The 17,649-nt window shown below is 37.2% G+C and overlaps 1 long non-coding RNA gene across 1 annotated transcript in view; it reads left to right on the forward strand.

Moving 5' to 3' along the window:
- The window catches only part of LOC112915621 (uncharacterized), a 75,570-nt gene that overhangs the window by 11,474 nt on the left and 46,447 nt on the right, over positions 1 to 17,649 (forward strand). Inside the window, exon 2 of the long non-coding RNA XR_003234120.2 lies at positions 5,925 to 6,057. This is a non-coding gene — a long non-coding RNA (uncharacterized lncRNA). The remainder of the gene's footprint in view (positions 1 to 5,924; positions 6,058 to 17,649) is intronic.

Consider the following 17,649-nt stretch of genomic DNA (forward strand, 5'->3'; position numbering starts at 1 on the left):
CCTGCTTTGCCAAAGATGAGTTGACCATAGAGTTGAGGGTCCATTTTTGGGTTCTCTATTCTGCCCCATTGATCTATGTGTCTGTTTTTATGCCAGTACCACAATGGCTTGATGATCACAGTGTGATTACTAAGTCATCAAGTAGCTCTATTTTTAATTTTTTGAGGACCCTCCATACTGTCTTCCACAGTGGCCTTGCCAGGTTCCAGTCCTCCCAACAGAGCATGATAGTTCCTTTTTTCCCACATCCTCACCAACATTTGTTGTTTCCTGATTAATTCTTGATTTCTATTCTGCATTAGTATAAAACAAAAAGTCACATTGCTGGGTATTTACTCCCCAAAACCATGAATACTAATTCAAAGAGACATGTGCACCTGGATGTTTAATGTAGCACTATTTACAATAGCCAAATTATAGAAGCAGCCCAAGCATCCATCCACTGATGAACAGATAAAGAAAGATATTACCTCATAAGAAAAAATGAAATCTTGTTATTTGCAACAACATGAATAGATCTAAAGAATATAATGCTAAGCAAAATGAGCCTCTCAGAAAAAGACAAATGCCATATTATTTCACTCTTATGTGAAATGTAAGAAACAAAACAAATGAACAAGGGGGGGGGGGGAAATAAAACTATAGAAAACAAATAGATGGTTACCAGAGCAGAGGTGATTGGGGAGATGGCTGAATTAGATGAAGGAGATTAAGAATACAGTCATCATGATACTATTCAGTGTATAGAACTGTTGAATCACTATATTATATACATGAAACTAATATAACTGTTAACTACACTGGAAGTAAAAAATTTTTTAATAAATTTATTTTTTATTGGTGTTCAATTTACCAACATACAGAATAACACCCAGTGCTCATCCCGTCAAGTGCCCCCTCAGTGCCCGTCACCCATTCACCCCCACCCCCCACCCTCCTCCCCTTCCACCACCCCTAGTTCATTTCCCAGAGTTAGGAGTCTTTATGTTCTGTCTCCCTTTCTCATATTTCCCACACATTTCTTCTCCCTTCCCTTATATTCCCTTTCACAATTATTTATATTCCCCAAATGAATGAGAACATACACTGTTTGTCCTTCTCCGATTGACTTATTTCACTCAGCATAATACCCTCCAGTTCCATCCACGTTGAAGCAAATGGTGGGTATTTGTCGTTTCTAATGGCTGAGTAATATTCCATTGTATACATAAACCACATCTTCTTTATCCACTCATCTTTCGATGGACACTGAGGCTCCTTCCACAGTTTGGCTATTGTGGACATTGCTGCTAGAAACATCGGGGTGCAGGTGTGCCAGTGTTTCATTGCATCTGAATCTTTGGGGTAAATTCCCAACAGTGCAATTGCTGGGTCGTAGGGCAGTTCCATTTTTAACTCTTTGAGGAACCTCCACACAGTTTTCCAGAGTGGCTGCACCAGTTCACATTCCCACCAACAGTGTAAGAGGGTTCCCTTTTCTCCGCATCCTCTCCAACATTTGTGGTTTCCTGCCTTGTTAATTTTCCCCATTCTCACTGGTGTGAGGTGGGATCTCGTTGTGGTTTGGATTTGTATTTCCCTGATGGCAAGTGATGCAGAGCATTTTCTCATGTGCGTGTTGGCCATGTCTATGTCTTCCTCTGTGAGATTTCTGTTCATGTCTTTTGCCCATTTCATGATTGGATTGTTTGTTTCTTTGGTGTTGAGTTTAATAAGTTCTTTATAGATCTTGGAAACTAGCCCTTTATCTGACACATCATTTGCAAATATCTTCTCCCATTCTGTAGGTTGTCTTTTAGTTTTGTTGACTGTATCCTTTGCTGTGCAAAAGCTTCTTATCTTGATGAAGTCCCAATAGTTCATTTTTGCTTTTGTTTCTTTTGCCTTCGTGCATGTATCTTGCAAGAAGTTACTGTGGCTGAGTTCAAAAAGGGTGTTGCCTATGTTCTCCTCTAGGATTTTGATGGAATCTTGTCTCACATTTAGATCTTTCATCCATTTTGAGTTTATCTTTGTGTATGGTGCAAGAGAGTGGTCTAGTTTCATTCTTCTGCATGTGGATGTCCAATTTTCCCAGCTCCATCTATTGAAGAGACTGTCTTTCTTCCAATGGATAGTCTTTCCTCCTTTATCAGATATTAGTTGACCATAAAATTCAGGGTCCACTTCTGGGTTCTCTATTCTGTTCCATTGATCTATGTGTCTGTTTTTGTGCCAGTACCACACTGTCTTGATGACCAGTAAAGGTTTGTAGTAAACCTAAAATCTGGCATTGTGATGCCCCCAGATATGGTTTTCTTTTTTAATGCAAGTAAAATTTTTAAAAAAGGAAAGAAATCAGGACTGAAATCACACTGATGGAATTAACATACATTATATGTTAGTGACATGAAGATATAATCAGTTTTATTTTTGACGCTTATAGCAGGAAGAGATCATGTCTATCGGGCTTGGTAGAGTAATGCCTAATTCAGTACCATAATATGAAAGCTTGGTTTTTACTTTGTAATCAGAGATAATGCTACTGATGAGATTAATGATAATTCAGATATCAAGCACTCATAGCTGTTACTTCTGTGAATGTGGTCTGTATTCAAGAGATTATCCATTGCAATGACTAGGCAAGTCTGTTAGCATATGATTTAAAACATGAGTTTACAGTATATGTTTTTCGAAGAGTGAATCAATAGGTCAAGGCATATAGGTTACCTTCCTAGGTTGATACAAAATAATATTTATCACTAGCTTCCTTAATAAAAGTGAAACATTTCCACGGGCATGGGCATTGTTCTTCCCCTGAAAGGAAAGACTGGAAGTGTTAGGTTTTAATGTGCCAGAAAATTTCAAAGTCTCTTACCAATACTGCTGATCTGTTGCAGGAAAATGGCTTTATTTTTTTAAAAAAATATTTTATTTATTTATTCATGAGAGACACAGAGAGAGAGGTAGAGACACAGGCAGAGGGAGAAGCAGGTTCCATGCAGGGAGCCTGACATGGGACTCGATCCTGGGACCCCAGAATCACACCCTGGGCTGAAGTCAGGTGCTAGACCACTGAGCCACCCAGGGATTCCCAGGAAAGTGGCTTTAAAATGATACTGAATTACTGAGTAAGGTTTTCTAACTAAATTTGGAATTTGAAAAAAAAATCCTCTGGAGTCTTAATTTTGTCTCATGTTTTTTAGAAAAGCAAGGAAAAGAAAGAATTACATAGGAAAGGACTGAAAAAGAGTCCATGTACATCTCAAAAATTTAAAAATTATCTTTATTGCAGGTTATCTTCTTTCAAGAATTTACAAAAAAGGACCATGCCAAGTTTATTAGTGGTACCATAGAAAAAGGATACATATTAATCATAAAGACATGAAATCAATAAAACAATAGCTGTTATCTACTTTGAACAAAAGACTTACTATTTTAGTAGTTAGAGCAAGGGCGTGGATAAGAAAAAATTCTGATATAAACAAAAAGAAGCCTATTGACTACTTTTGGGGTGTTATTTTGGGGGTGTTATTGATCCAAATACTACATGCTGACTAAGGCTACTCAACCTCCAAATACCCAACACTTTCATGGCAATTTTGTGGCTGAGGCCTTTTGAGTGTCTGTAGGGATAGTCAGGTTGGTGGCATTTACCAAAATTACCAAATATTTCTTAGCTTACACATTTGTTTTGACTTAAAAAAATTCTAGTTAGCCCTAAATTCATGGGCCAACCACATCTGTTTACCTCTTCCTCCTTCCTAGTATTTGTACCTCATTTCTGCCTTAAAAAACAAGGATGCAACTTTCAGAGACTCACAGATTCAAAATGTGAAAATATCTAATGAATTGTAATGGAATCAAAATTAGGAGATCAAGATTGTTCTCCATGTTTTCCCCATTTCCTCCTAGGATGCAGCTAGCTGTTTTCTTAGCTTTGGTTGCTGTTTACCTTTCCCATAGCATCTGTAAGTTTTTCTTTGATGAAATGAACCCTCTTCTGAACATTATTGTGATTTCTGAGAACTCTTATTCCTTCATTTAAGATGAATTAACTGACAAATACGCTCTGTGAATTTCTTATGATGTTTATTTATGGATTTTTTTGAGAAGAGTAAATTAGTATTTAGACCTACTTAACCTGGGTGTCCTAGAGGATTGTCAATCACTAGGTTTTCCTTAGAAAGTCAAATTGTGAATGAATTTTATTAATGAAAAAATCATCATCAGAAAACAATCTAATATATTCATATAATAATATACTATATGCTATATTATAAATATACCCATTTATGTTTGCATAAGCATATATGCTTAAATGCAGATGGATTTGATTTTCGTGCTGCCCCACGTCATTGTTTATCTTTGGTAGAAATAGAATTCCCTAGGAGCAATTTAGTACCTACATGCTGTGCCCTTTTTGTGAGGCAATTATTAATCTGTGTGAGAATCTAGGAGGACTTCACTCATCCTAAGGCTTGCCTTTATTTTTTAACAGAGAAATCCATTTAAAAAGTAAGTTTAACTTTCTGGTAAACCTTCACACTGATTTTCCTTCCTTAAAGCTTTATCCATTAACTTCAAAATTGAAAATTCCCTTCCAGGCCACAGTTGAGGGAAATATTTATGAGTGGCTGAGCTCTGGCACATCTCATGTGATTCTGTAAAGGACTAGTCTAAAGATATTCTGAAATAATAACTTTTGTTAGTGGACAAGCACAGATACCTGTTGGTCCCCAAGTGTCTTTTGTGAAATGCAGAGGGCAGAGTGGAAAGAGCAAGGGATTGAGGTGTTGCAACCCTGGCTTTGCCACCTTGGGCGTTACTGAACCATTCTGTACTGAAATTTCCTCTATCTTAAAGAATTGCTTTGAGGATTAAAGATAACGTGAGTAAAGTGACTGGCGAAAGGTGCCAGGCATATAGTGATTGTTTTTTACAGGTTTAAAGATTGCATATTTCAGGCCACTCTTAGGAATAAGTCATTAATACTGTGTTAGAGGAAGAGATCTAGAAATACTATGAAGAGGACAGCTATGGCTCCCAGTCTGAATCTATTTATGATTATTTTATAGTTAGTGACCCTATGGATATTGGAGTTCCTTTCTTAATAGTGTTACTGCTTATCAAGGCAGAAATAGAGTATTGTTTATGACTAGTCCCCCCCCCCACCACAAGATACTAGAAAAGTTACAACTGTTAACATTTGCTAACATTTTGAAGATTCTGAAAAGCAAGATATTAATCTAAATATTAATTACGCGTAGTTACAAAATAGACTTCTGCTTGATGGAAAAGTTTTACAAAATGAATTAGAAGAGGGAGGAAATTAACAGCAGAAAGGAAACTTTATATTTTGGCAAGCTCTGAAACGTGGAAACGTTATTCTTTCTTGGTTTTCCATGAATTTGAATTTCTTGACAGTTTCTCAATTATAGCTTGTAACTGTGGGCTTCAAAGCAATTCTTGAGTTCAGTTCACCTCAGCCAGTCAATAATGCTTATTGAATTCCCATGGAGGGAAGGGTCCATTTTCATTTTCCTCAGTACGGGTGCCTTGATCCACAGAGCCTGTCATTCAGCCAGCCAGACCTGCTAATGGTTTCTCACTTTGAATCCTCCCCGACAGTGTTTTCCTAGAGACCCTCTGAGGCTGGAGCTGGCCTCCTCCCATCTGCCACCCTTCATCGTGTCTTCCTGCCTCTACCAGATGAAAACTCTTTAGGCCGGAAGCTTCCCCAGATTAATACCAGACCCTTAATCTCATACCACCTCCTACCCAATGCTGCTCAACTTTATTTTATAAATATGTGTATTGTTTGGGCTGAACTGAACCAAACTATAATCTCTACAAGTTTAAGGCTTAGGCTCAATTATAGGATCACAGGGTATCCAAGTTCAAAGGAGTTTTTTAAGGTTTTGCCCAATCATCTTGTTTTTCAGATTAAAATAAATCAAAACTAAAACCCAGAAAAGGAAAATTACTTGTCATACTATAGTGGAATGGCAGTAGGCTTTGGAGTCTGAAAAAGAAAACCCGGGGGCGAGTTCCTGGTTCAGAAGGCGCAAGCTTGCTGTAAGTACATGAGTACTTGAGTTGGTACTTGAGTAGGTCATTGAGCCTCTCTGTGCCCTCTTGTGTTTTAATCTATAAAATGAAAGTTTAGTAATTGCTATACCAGTTGACTTGTTTAGAAATGAATGTAAAATCCTCGGCAAATTTGAGATGTTTGGTACATGATGACTGTTCTTCTCCAGGGTCACAGCTGATAAATGGCAGACCAGAACTGGAACCTAGAACCTCTGAGTGCAAATTCAGTGCTTAGTTTTTCCTAACCTGAGTTTTACTTCTAAAGGAGTACCAGCCCAACACCCCCCAGGCCCCACAAGGGTGTTCAAGAAACATTTCTTGGGGATGGTTATTTCCCAGACACATTAGAATTCTTTCGAGACTTCGTTATTGTTTCTTGCCTTGGGGGAAAGCTTCCATCAGTAAAGTAGCAATAAAAACGTTCCATCTATTAAGTGGAAATGATTAACACTCCTTCAGTTAGGCAATATTTTCCCACCCATTTCTAAATCAGGCCTCACACGAACCAAGCCACACAGATGGGGAATCAGAAACCTAAGAAAACAGCAACAAATTGGTTTGGTGAGTGGATGTGGTTGAAATCTTTCATCTGGTTTGTCTCAACTGGTTGTGGAAGTTATATGGGTTTTGAACAAAGTTGAAAATCCAAGCAAAATGTTATGAATATTAAGCCACAGGTATCAAAGCTTGGAGAATCTGATGAAAAACGAACCAATGTAAACACAAAACATAAGGACATTACACACCTCCTTTCCTGAAAGCCAATTTCTGGCAGGAAGAAACACTTAACTTGCTGTATGAGAGGAATATGCAGCCTTTCTAATTAATTATCACCTCAGTGTTTATTTTTCAATGAATCAGTGGGCTGGAATGATTAAAGCATATGTGGTGCAGAAATTCAGGCAGGAAGGAGTGAGCCGGGACTAAAGGCCAATGCTGAATGTGCCCACATGGGCCGTCCCTGCAGAAGCCAGTCTTGCCATGAATAAGAGTTTTCTGAAGCATAAGTACTTACACAGCCTGCCAGTTTGGCCCTTCACATATTTGTGGTGATTACTTAAAAATGGTACTTCCATATGGAGAGAAGGGGAAGGGCAAATAAATCAGTACAGGAGTGATATACATTGTCCCCTTCCTTGGTAGAGGGTCTTGGTCATAAAGATATTGATAACCGATGGTGCCTTCTTTTAGCTTCTTTAAAAAGTAAGGCTTCCCCCCCGTCAGAACAGCTATCGGTGATAAAGTACACAACTTCTCTTGCTTCAGTGAGACCTGTGTGGGAAACTTCTAGTGGCTGAGATTGTGTAGAATGAAGAAGCATCTGTTGTAAGTTCCAGAACAGCAATTAAGCCTGTTTTTTGTTGACTCTTGTCAGTTCTTTGGCCATTTTCAAGGGGTTTAGCCCTGTGGAATCTTTTTGACCAAGTAAACCAACACGTTTTTGTGACTTCATGATTTGACAAAGAAGGAATGGACCTCTTAATACTCTAAGAGGGAAACTCTCTGTTTGGAAGCTGCTTTGTCATAGGCTATTTTTCAAAGTTTCTATGTGGCTATCAAACTGCCATTTCTCAGTGCCCTTAAAAAAAGTCTAAAGTTGCTTATGAATTTAGAGAAGAAAGATCCAAACTGAAAAGTTTTACTTATCATATTTGATTATAATGAATGTTTATGCTTCATAGCATGTAAGATACCACTTTACAACCGATTAGCTTTCATTACAAATACCTGTGAACAAAACCATCACCTGGATGACTTAAAGCTCTTCTGTTTAGTTCAAAAATGTAAATGTTCATGAGAAAAAAAGAGTTAGGTCACCTAAAAGGCTCTAGGTCACCTAAAAACATCATGCTGAACTAGTTATTGAATAATCTTGACATTTTTTAAAAAAGGTTTTTATTTATTTATTCATGAGAGGCACAGAGAAAGAGGCAGAGACATAGGCTGAAGGAGAAGCAGGCTCCCTGCAGGCAGCCCGATTCAGGACTCAATCCCAGGACCCCGGGATCATGATCTGAGCCAAAGACAGATGCTCAACCATGGGCCACCCAAGTGCCCCTTGAATCATCTTATACAAAGTATTTTTTTTTCTTATACAAAGTATTAATACAATATAGCACATGATTCTTAAGAGAAAATGGCCTTGGAGAAATATGACTTGCATAGCAGGAAGGAGCTCCTTGATAACTATCTCTTCCTTACCTGCCATGAGACAAGGAGAATGAATCTAAGAAAGGAATTCTCTTTTGGACAAAGAGAGAATACAAGGATTTTGATTTCATGGGTTAAACAGACAACAAAACACAGGTAAAGTGCTTGCTAAAGCAATTAAAATATGTGGATAACTAAAGGCTCTTGGTGGCTGAAGCAATGGCTTTCATGTCAAGCATGATTGCACTGAAGTGAATTTGAACTCTGACATCAGAATTCTTTTGAACACAAAATGGATGAAGTGCAGGTTGAAAATGGTTTATTTCTTTAGACCAGGTTGCAAATATAATGACTGAAATAAACGGTATTAGATAAATAATAATCATTATCACTAAGGCACTACTGCAGCAGGTATGCTGGAAAACAGAGAATTATGTAAGGCCAGGGTAGTCCCAACTGCTGTATCAAATTACTTAGCTAAGGACTTCTGGACTCAGAACAGAGAAGAGGTTCATGGTTTCCAACGTGATTTTAAATAGCATTTAAACTGTGGTCTTGGGGCTCAGTCAGTTAAGTGTCTGACTCTTGAACTTAGCTCAGGTCTTGATCTTAGGGTCATGAGTTCAAGTCCTGCATTGGACTTCATGCTAGGTATGGAGCCTACTTAAAAACAAACAAAAAACCTGTGCTTTTAAAATATATTAACATTTCTAAATATTCATTTCAAGATGGTGGATTGAAGACATGCTTTAGTCTTTTACTCTGTTATCATTCACGGACTATCAAGAAAAACAATTCTAGATATTTTAATAAGCAGCATTTAATACAGGAGATTGGTTACCACATAATAGAAATGCAGAAAAGGAAAATGGGGCAATGTGAGAAATAAAACATATACAAAGAGCGGGAAGCCACTATTTCTAGACTCTGGTAATGGAGCTCAGAAGGTGGGGCCATTTAGCTGCAGGGCTAGCCATGGTCTAGGATCATAAAAGAAAGACTGAGTGGGTGCCCAAGCCTCAGAGAAAACAGAATCATTGTTAGAGATGCCAAAATAAACAGAGAAAAGAGGAAGAAATACCCTGGGTTTATCCCTCCTCTAAACTTTCAAATATTTTACCAGTGTCTCTTATTAGTGAAGTGAGCTAGAAATAGACAAAGGAATCCAGAAACTGTAGTTCCCTTGCAATCTGAACAAAGAGGTGAAAAGAGAGCAAACTGACATGCACTTCTTTCATTTGCTATATCTCTGAAAGTACATATACCCAAGCATAAATATTTAACTGTGCTTGAAAACAAGGCATGGAACTTGGAAGACCAGGAACTATGATGAATATATGAATGTTGGGAAGCAGAGGAGATCAAGTGGAACAGAGAAATTGTGGGTCTGGATATGCATAGGGGAGTCCTAATGGTGGAACAGAGAAAGAGGGAGAGGAAGCCAAGTGCTGTTGGCGCCCCTTGAATAGGATTGAATAGGATCGTTTTTTCGAGTTCAGTAGTAAGGAGCAGAAATGCACATTGAGCTCTATTCATCTACCTACCTCGGCTACAATACCTAAATAGGAAGTCCACCTCTACTTGAGAAGAATTGAAAATGAGCACCCCAACTGAAGAGGGATTACTTAAGATCATAAGGAAGCCACTGCCCAGTGGCACATGTTGCCCCTGTCCCTTTCTCACTAAAAACAGCCTGGTATGGAAAATGTAGCAGCAAGTACCCCTTTCACCCAAAGAGCCTACATGTAGATGCTTCAGACAGTCCAATAAGGCCTCTCAAATGATAAAGATGAATGCACAATCCAAAGTATCATATGTTATGGAAAATCAACCACATAAAGGAAAGCAGTATACTTAATACCTAAAGAAAGCAGTTAGCAAAACAGCCAGGACAGAATGCTAAAATATTAAAAATTAATATTATAAATAAGAAAGGATATTATGTCATTGAAATTAGTATAGGTAGTTTTGAAAGAAAAAAAGAGATAAATCCAGTTGCATCGTTATTCATAAATATCAAGGGAGAAGAATGGAAAAGAAATTTGCTTTAGCTAGAATGTAAGTTGAGTCCATTTTTTTTCATAAGTACTCACTGAAACCCAAACTTTCAGTTTAAATCTCGGCGTCTCCTGCCACCTTTTAAAATATAAGACAAAGTAAAAGCACTTCTGCGGTTAAACGTAGGAAACAAGTTGAGCAACTAGATAAGTAATACAACTAAAATTTTGGTCCAGGCAATGGTGTGAAATTAAAATTAGATTCCCTTACCTCAGTACACAGCAACAATTGAATGCTACCCATGTGAAATAACTTACTATTTTTTTAAGCATGTTTTTGCTTTTGCTTTGGGTTTTTTTTTTTTTTTTTGGTGACTTCAGACGCACATGTGTGTGTGCATGTGTGCATGTGTATGTGTAGTGTACAAAGTCAGATCTGTAGACCTCTATGGCCCCATACTATTACCAATTTTATCCAAAGCTCCCCATGACATTATGGGAACTCAGATTTCTAGTTATCAGAAAAGTCATAGGAGTAGATGTAGATAAGATCCAAAGAGGTGTTTTAGTAGCATTAGTAGGATCATTATTATGATTTCCTCTTCTATTTATATTGTAGGAGTTAATCTCCCTTTTTTATTCACTTTCAACCTGACAGGCATCATTATAACTCCAATTATTAGAGTAGAACTTAACTGTACTTCATCACTTTTAAGGTGTATGTTTTTATCATCTCTGAAATCACAAGGCATCTTACAATGGATAGCATGTCAACTTAATTAATAACCTTTTTTTTCCCTTAGTGGTACATAAATAATGATGCATTTTACACTCAATGCCATCTTAGAGTCAATAAAATTTTTGCATTTGCATGTATATTTTCACCAATACAGATGTGACTATTTATATTGATAACTATTCCAGCCATCATCCATTATTCACAGAACCAGCATGTGTGTTTGGTGGGGTTTTTTTGTTTGTTTTTACAATGAAACATTTCTAGAAACATATTTTATAGAATGCTATAGAGCTGTGCTTCCTATACTTGGCCAATGGGCATAAAGAGGAGCTTTCAAGACAATACAAATGTCTGACCATCCTTCCGAGGTTCTGGTTCTGGATGTAGCTGCAATTCTAGAAAGCTCCCAGGTTGATCCCAATGACCAGAGAGGTTTTAGGAGCTATGCTACAGATGAGAACAAAGAGAAATATCTATCAGTTCTAAAGGAAGCATGTGAAAACAATTTTAAAGTAGCATTTAAATATTACTGTCTGAAAGCAGGGAAAGAAAAGTCTATGAAAAATTATTTCTTTCATAACTAAAATTTCTGTTGTTTAATAAAATAATACACATGTATCTTCAATGAATTTTTCTACCATTAAGAAGTCAATTTTGTGATCCAAAATGTATTAAAAATTAATCTTCAGTGACTGTCAAAGATCAAATAGAATTTTAACTACAGAAAATTAATTTCCACTGAGACTTAAAAATCAATTCAATTCAATTCAGTGCCCTTTTTATGGTGCACACTGATTGTACCAGAAATTATGGAATCATACTACTCTCCTGAAATACTGTGTTTTATTTATTTAATTTTGGTAGGCTTCATTGCACATGAGGAGATATGATTTAATGGAAAGAGTTAGGTATCACAGGAGATCTCCCATTAATTGTGTGACCTTAGTCAGATCATTTAATTTCTTTGGGCCTCAATTTTCCCATTTGTAAAATAATTAATTTGAATCGGATGATCCCTAAGGTTCCTTCCACCACTTGCATTATATGGTTTTCATGGTCTGAATGGAGGCAAAGCCATACTATATTTACAGTTTATTGGCTGGAATATTTATATTATAATTACAACTTATTGACAAGAACGAATTAATTTGCAATGTGAAGTTATTTTTTTTTAATTTTTATTTATTTATGATAGTCACAGAGAGATAGAGAGAGAGGCAGAGACACAGAGGGAGAAGCAGGCTCCATGCACCGGGAGCCCGACGTGGGATTCTATCTGGGGTGTCCAGGATTGCGCCCTGGGCCAAAGGCAGGCGCCAAACCGCTGAGCCACCCAGGGATCCCTGCAATGTGAAGTTAACAGATAACTTTGTAACTTGTGACCTTGACTGCCCATTAATAAATGGACCTTATGAAAAGTATTTCAAGCGAATTGAGCTTAGAGGAAGAAAAGATTAAGAAGTTAGAGAAATACAAAAACAAATTGAGATAAATTTTTACAACTAATGTTATTCCAAGGACAAAATTAAACATAGAAGATATTGGGACACCTGGGTGGCTCAGTGGTTGAGCTTCTGCCTTTGGCTCAGGGCATGATCCCAGAGTCCCAGGATCAAGTTCCGCATTGGGCTTCCCGCATGGAGCCTGCTTCTCCCTCTGCCTGTGTCTCTGCATCGTTCTGTGCCTTTCATGAATGAATAAATAAATCTCAAAAAAAAAAAAAAAAAACATAGAGGATATCTTTCAAAAAAGAAATTTGGGAGAAATTTCTTTGTCATGTAAAAGAAAACGTAAGTTAAATTTATTTATTTTTATTTTTATTTTTTTGCAAGTTAAATTTAGAAATAAAAGTGATTGGGGTGCATGGGTGGCTCATTTGGTTAAAAATCTTAGTATTGACTTTTGGCTCAAGTCACGATCTCAGGGTTGTGAAATCAAGCCCCTTGTAAGGCTCTGCATGGGGCACAGAGCCAGCTTGAGATTCCCCCTTTCCCTCTCCCTCTACCCCTCCACCCACATACTCTCTTTCAGAAAGAAAGAAAGAAAAAAAAAAGAAAAAGAAAGAGAAAAGTCAGAGTGGTTCTATCACTTTGGATATCTGTTCCAAGTAACAAAAAGTCTACTCAAACAATGGAAGAAATTTATTGGCAGATATAAGTATGCCAAAAGAAATGGCAAAATATATAAACTTTATTTAAATTAAAACAAAACAAAACAAAAATAGCTCATCAATTTTCTCCCAGCTAACTATCAGTGCAGTTGTACTGAGTGGGCTTCAGTTATAGCTTGACTAGGAATCTGGCTGAATTTCTTGGCAGTTCACTTGGCTCGGTTTTGCTCTATGTATTGGCTTATTTTACACTGGCTTCCATCATGTTAAAATAGCTGCCACAATTCCACATCTCATATGGATACATCACAATATCCAGAGCCAGAGAGAGATCTTTTCTTCCTTCTACTAGGGCATAAACCCTGAATTTCATTCTGGAACAACCCGAACCAATCGCTGGAGTCAGATGAACAACATGTCTTAACTAACTTTAATCTACATGACTGTTCCTTCCCCAATCATCAGGGATTAGACAAACACATGGATTGACACCTGTTAAGAATCCACACCTAGAGCAGGAAGTGGGGTCAATTCCATTCAAATCACATGCCTGCAACACAATGGGAGAAAGTTGATTTTCCAAAGGAAAACCTGGTTGCTCTCTTAGCCAGGGAAAAGACGGGAATGGGCACTTGGTATGGCACCAACAAACTTCTACTTCCAAGTAGAGCATGTATTTCTGCACCGAACATGGAGAAAAAGAATATTATCCCAAGATTTTGCCCTGAGATATAAACCAACAATAAGCACAGAAGTAAAAAATATTGCCAAAAGTTGTAAGTGAAAGACAGTGTAAATGAACTTGACAACAATAGCAGAGTGGTTAAGAATTTGAGTCACAACAAACAGATTCAAATTCAGATTAATTGTATTTATGTGACCCCTCTCCTCCATCTATATTATGGCCACAGTGATAATACTGATGTCATAGAGATTTTATTTTGTAAGAACTGCATGAGATAATGTATATAAAATAGTCCTGGGAGTTAGTATAGATACTTCTTACATGTTAGCTATAGCAATAGACTGATGAAAACACAAAAATCAGTCATTCTGAAAAATCTCAAATAATGGTAAAGAAGGGAAGGTAATTCTCAGTAGCAATTATGTCAGTGAAAATATAAAAACTCAATGCCACAAAAAGCTGCACTTAAACAATTATTGTACCTAAATGCAGAGTATTGATAGTTCTTTGTAAAATGACTCAAGCGTTCACAGCTGAAGCCTGATGCTTTGTTCAGAGTATGTCATATAGTTCAGAAAAGATATTGGTTAATTGCACATAGGTCAGTAAAAACCAAATGGAAGGGAAATTGAAGGATTGAGTTGTGAGAAAACAGAAAAAAAAAAAAAAAAACAGAATATTTAATTGTCAGAGAAAGCTTCCTAACTGTAAAAGAGTAATTGATCTCTCTAAGTAAGTGGTGGGGATTTCAGTACTTGGGCACTTAAAAATAAAGTTGTGTAAGTTAAACATCTAATTCACCTAGAACCAGCCAGACATGAAATAGGTACATAATAAGTGTGTGTTGGATAAATGAAGTTTTATAATTTATTATGTGTTATTAATTTACCAAGTGAGGATTGAGTACCTGCCAAAATCTGTTTTAGGAGGTTGGAATCCTTTAGTGAAAAAAAGGGAAATCTCTTATGTTCCTGAAATTTATATTCACTATTAATTTTCTAAGTAAATAATTTTCTCAGAATTCTCTTCTCTTGGAAACATAGATTATTTGAGAGAATCTTAATTCACTACAGGCCAGAAAATCAAATTCTTGGTCTTAGTGGCAACCTCCAGAGTTTAATGAAAGAAATATACATTATATGAAATATCAGCATTGAAAATAGAGACAAAAGTAAAAGTCTGTCAGTTGTCAACACTTAAGTATTTACAATAATTTGGAGTTTTTAGACATAATAACATTTCACTTTAAAATTCTTGTAAATTCATTATATTCTTGGCATTTGTTATTGGTATCTTGAGATATAATGCTATTTCCTTTGTGGTAGATTGAGTAGCATCTTTGCTTAAGGTCTCTTCCCCTGTATGTACCTTTTAAAAAGTAGGTGCACAGGCCATAACTTCTGAATGGAGAATATTAATATATAATAAAGTCTAACAAAATGTCAAAGGGTTAAAAATATTATTTAACATCTACAACATAATTCCTCAATAAGAAAACTGTATTTGTTGGGAAAACATGTTTTGATGATTTTACCCCAAAGTAAAACTTCCTTCTAAGGGATATTAGTAAGGATTTCTTGGTACTCTAGAATAAAGTTGCACAAAGGAAGAAGAGGATGAGTAGTGTAGGTCTAGCAAAATGGTAGAGTGGGTTGTGACCTCTTCCCATGACCTTCTGAAACTTTAGAAATGTTTTAGAATGCATGAAATTGTTGGTTCAAATTGATCTTTTGTGGAAATCAGCAAAGAAACTGAATTTTGGACCCAGGTCAGCAGGGGCTGACAGGGGAGCCATCATAGATAGATGCAGGGGAAATATCAGAGTACACATGGTTAAGAATCAGTAAAACGTGTGGGGAAGACTCTGGACCCTCCTGAGTCATTGAAATGAGAAGTTCATGACAAGTATGCCTAAATCTTTTGATAGGAGCATCTAGGTGAGGACAGAGAGGTTTTTTGATTGATTGATAACTGAAGGTGGAGGTAGGAAGGCATCCAGCTGACAACTGGGTTACGATAGAGACAAACAAAATTAGTAATATTCCTTTTTTTCTTTTCTACTGCTTGGCAGATCTGTCCTTTAATAATTCAGCCCACTGCCTTTAGGGACTTAGGCTACACATTTTGCATTGATATTTGAATCATAGGATGGATATATCCTGACCCTTTTATACTTCCCTGGAGATTACTACTAGTAGCTGACATTTATTGAGCAGTTGCTGTATATCAAGTGTGTTAATACTCTAGCAAGAGTAGCTTTTCAAATCCTTACATCAACCTGTGAGGTAGGTACTGTTCATATTGAAACTTTAAAGATGGAGGAACTTAGACTTACCAAGGTTAATTAAAGCAACCAGTAGGCAGATTAATAAGGAAACAGAGGACTTGAATAACAGTATAGAACAATTAGCTCTAACTGAACTATACTGAACACTCTATCCAATAACATAATACACATTCTTCTCAAGTGCCAATGAAACATTCTCCAGGATAGAGCACATGTTAGGCCACAAAGCCAGTCTTAACCAGTTCAATTGAGAAGTTTGAAATCACACAAAACGTCTTTTCTGATCACAATGAAACTAGAAAGTAGAATGGCAGTTTACCAGGGACTGGGAGGAGGAAGAGAGGAGTTGTTGTTTAGTGGGTATAGAGTTTCAAAGTAAGATGAAAAAGCTCCGGAGATCTGTTTCATACCAATGTGCATATACTTAACACTACTGAACTGGATCTGGAATGCGGTTTCCAAGTCAGAGCTCACAGGCTCCTGGAGTGTCATGATTTTTTCAAAGATAGCATGAGTCCATATGTTCTCTAAATACTTTCTGATTTCTGAATAAATAATGTGAGTGATCGCATAAATCTTAGTCATCAAATACCCAGTACCCAATATATAGGCTGACAGGACATTCCATCACAGTTATCATTGAGTTCCTTCTTGTGGTTGTATCAAGGCTTTGTGTAGCACCAAAGCAGGAGGAGACCCCTATATTTCCCACTGGTCAACCAGCAAAAGACAGTGTTCTCTGTTTCTGGGCTCCCTGGATCTCTGTGGGTCAGGACCTGCCAGAATGTGATATTCAAGCATTCATATCTACTTTCACTTCTGTAAAAATTCCTGAGACACGGTGATTTGAATATTCTTGCTGTTGTCTGCCCAGTAATTATTCCTTATTTTTGTACCAGCATCTTGGTTTCCTTAGGGAATACACCTCTTCTCCACTATTAGTTTGTTTGATTTATTAGAGAAGAATTTTTGCTGGTATGGATACATGACCCAAGTCTGGCCAATAAGAGCATTTCATCTCTTTGACCACAGTGATTGGCTAAGAGATGGGCAGAAGAGCCAAGCCAGGCCGGAAGACCTACCCAATCCAGGAAAGGTGGAGCTCTGGGATAGAGGCTCTCCCTTTGCTAGAAGCCTGGAGCTACTGGGAGCTGGAAGGAAAACCTGTAAGAGAAAGGAACCAGCCCAGAAAAAGTAGAGTAGAGATGGTCAGAGACAGATAACATCATCTGAGCTTTGGTTCTAGGCATACTTGGACTTTCCAGGGAAGCCAACCAAGCTTTTATGGTGCCTTCACTTTGCATTGTGTGATTGAGAGTTGTCATTCATAATCTTCCCTGATGTTCTGTGCTCCATATGCATAGTGCAGGAGAGGGAAAAATTAAAAAGTATGTGAAGAGATCAAAAAATTACCCTTCCACATCCATCTTACACAGAACAGTGTTTATTCAGACTCCATGGAAATAACCTGTTCCAAATTAATGACATTTCCAAAATTTAGGTAGGTTATTTCAAAAAAAGCATAATAATATAATGAAAGTCAACTTGATTCATTCCTCCAAATTTCTGGATATATTCTTTTGTATGTTCTTTCTTAATAAAGGAAAT

The sequence above is a fragment of the Vulpes vulpes genome, chromosome 14 (genome assembly GCF_048418805.1).
Source record: "Vulpes vulpes isolate BD-2025 chromosome 14, VulVul3, whole genome shotgun sequence".
Classification (NCBI taxonomy): Eukaryota; Metazoa; Chordata; class Mammalia; order Carnivora; family Canidae; genus Vulpes; species Vulpes vulpes.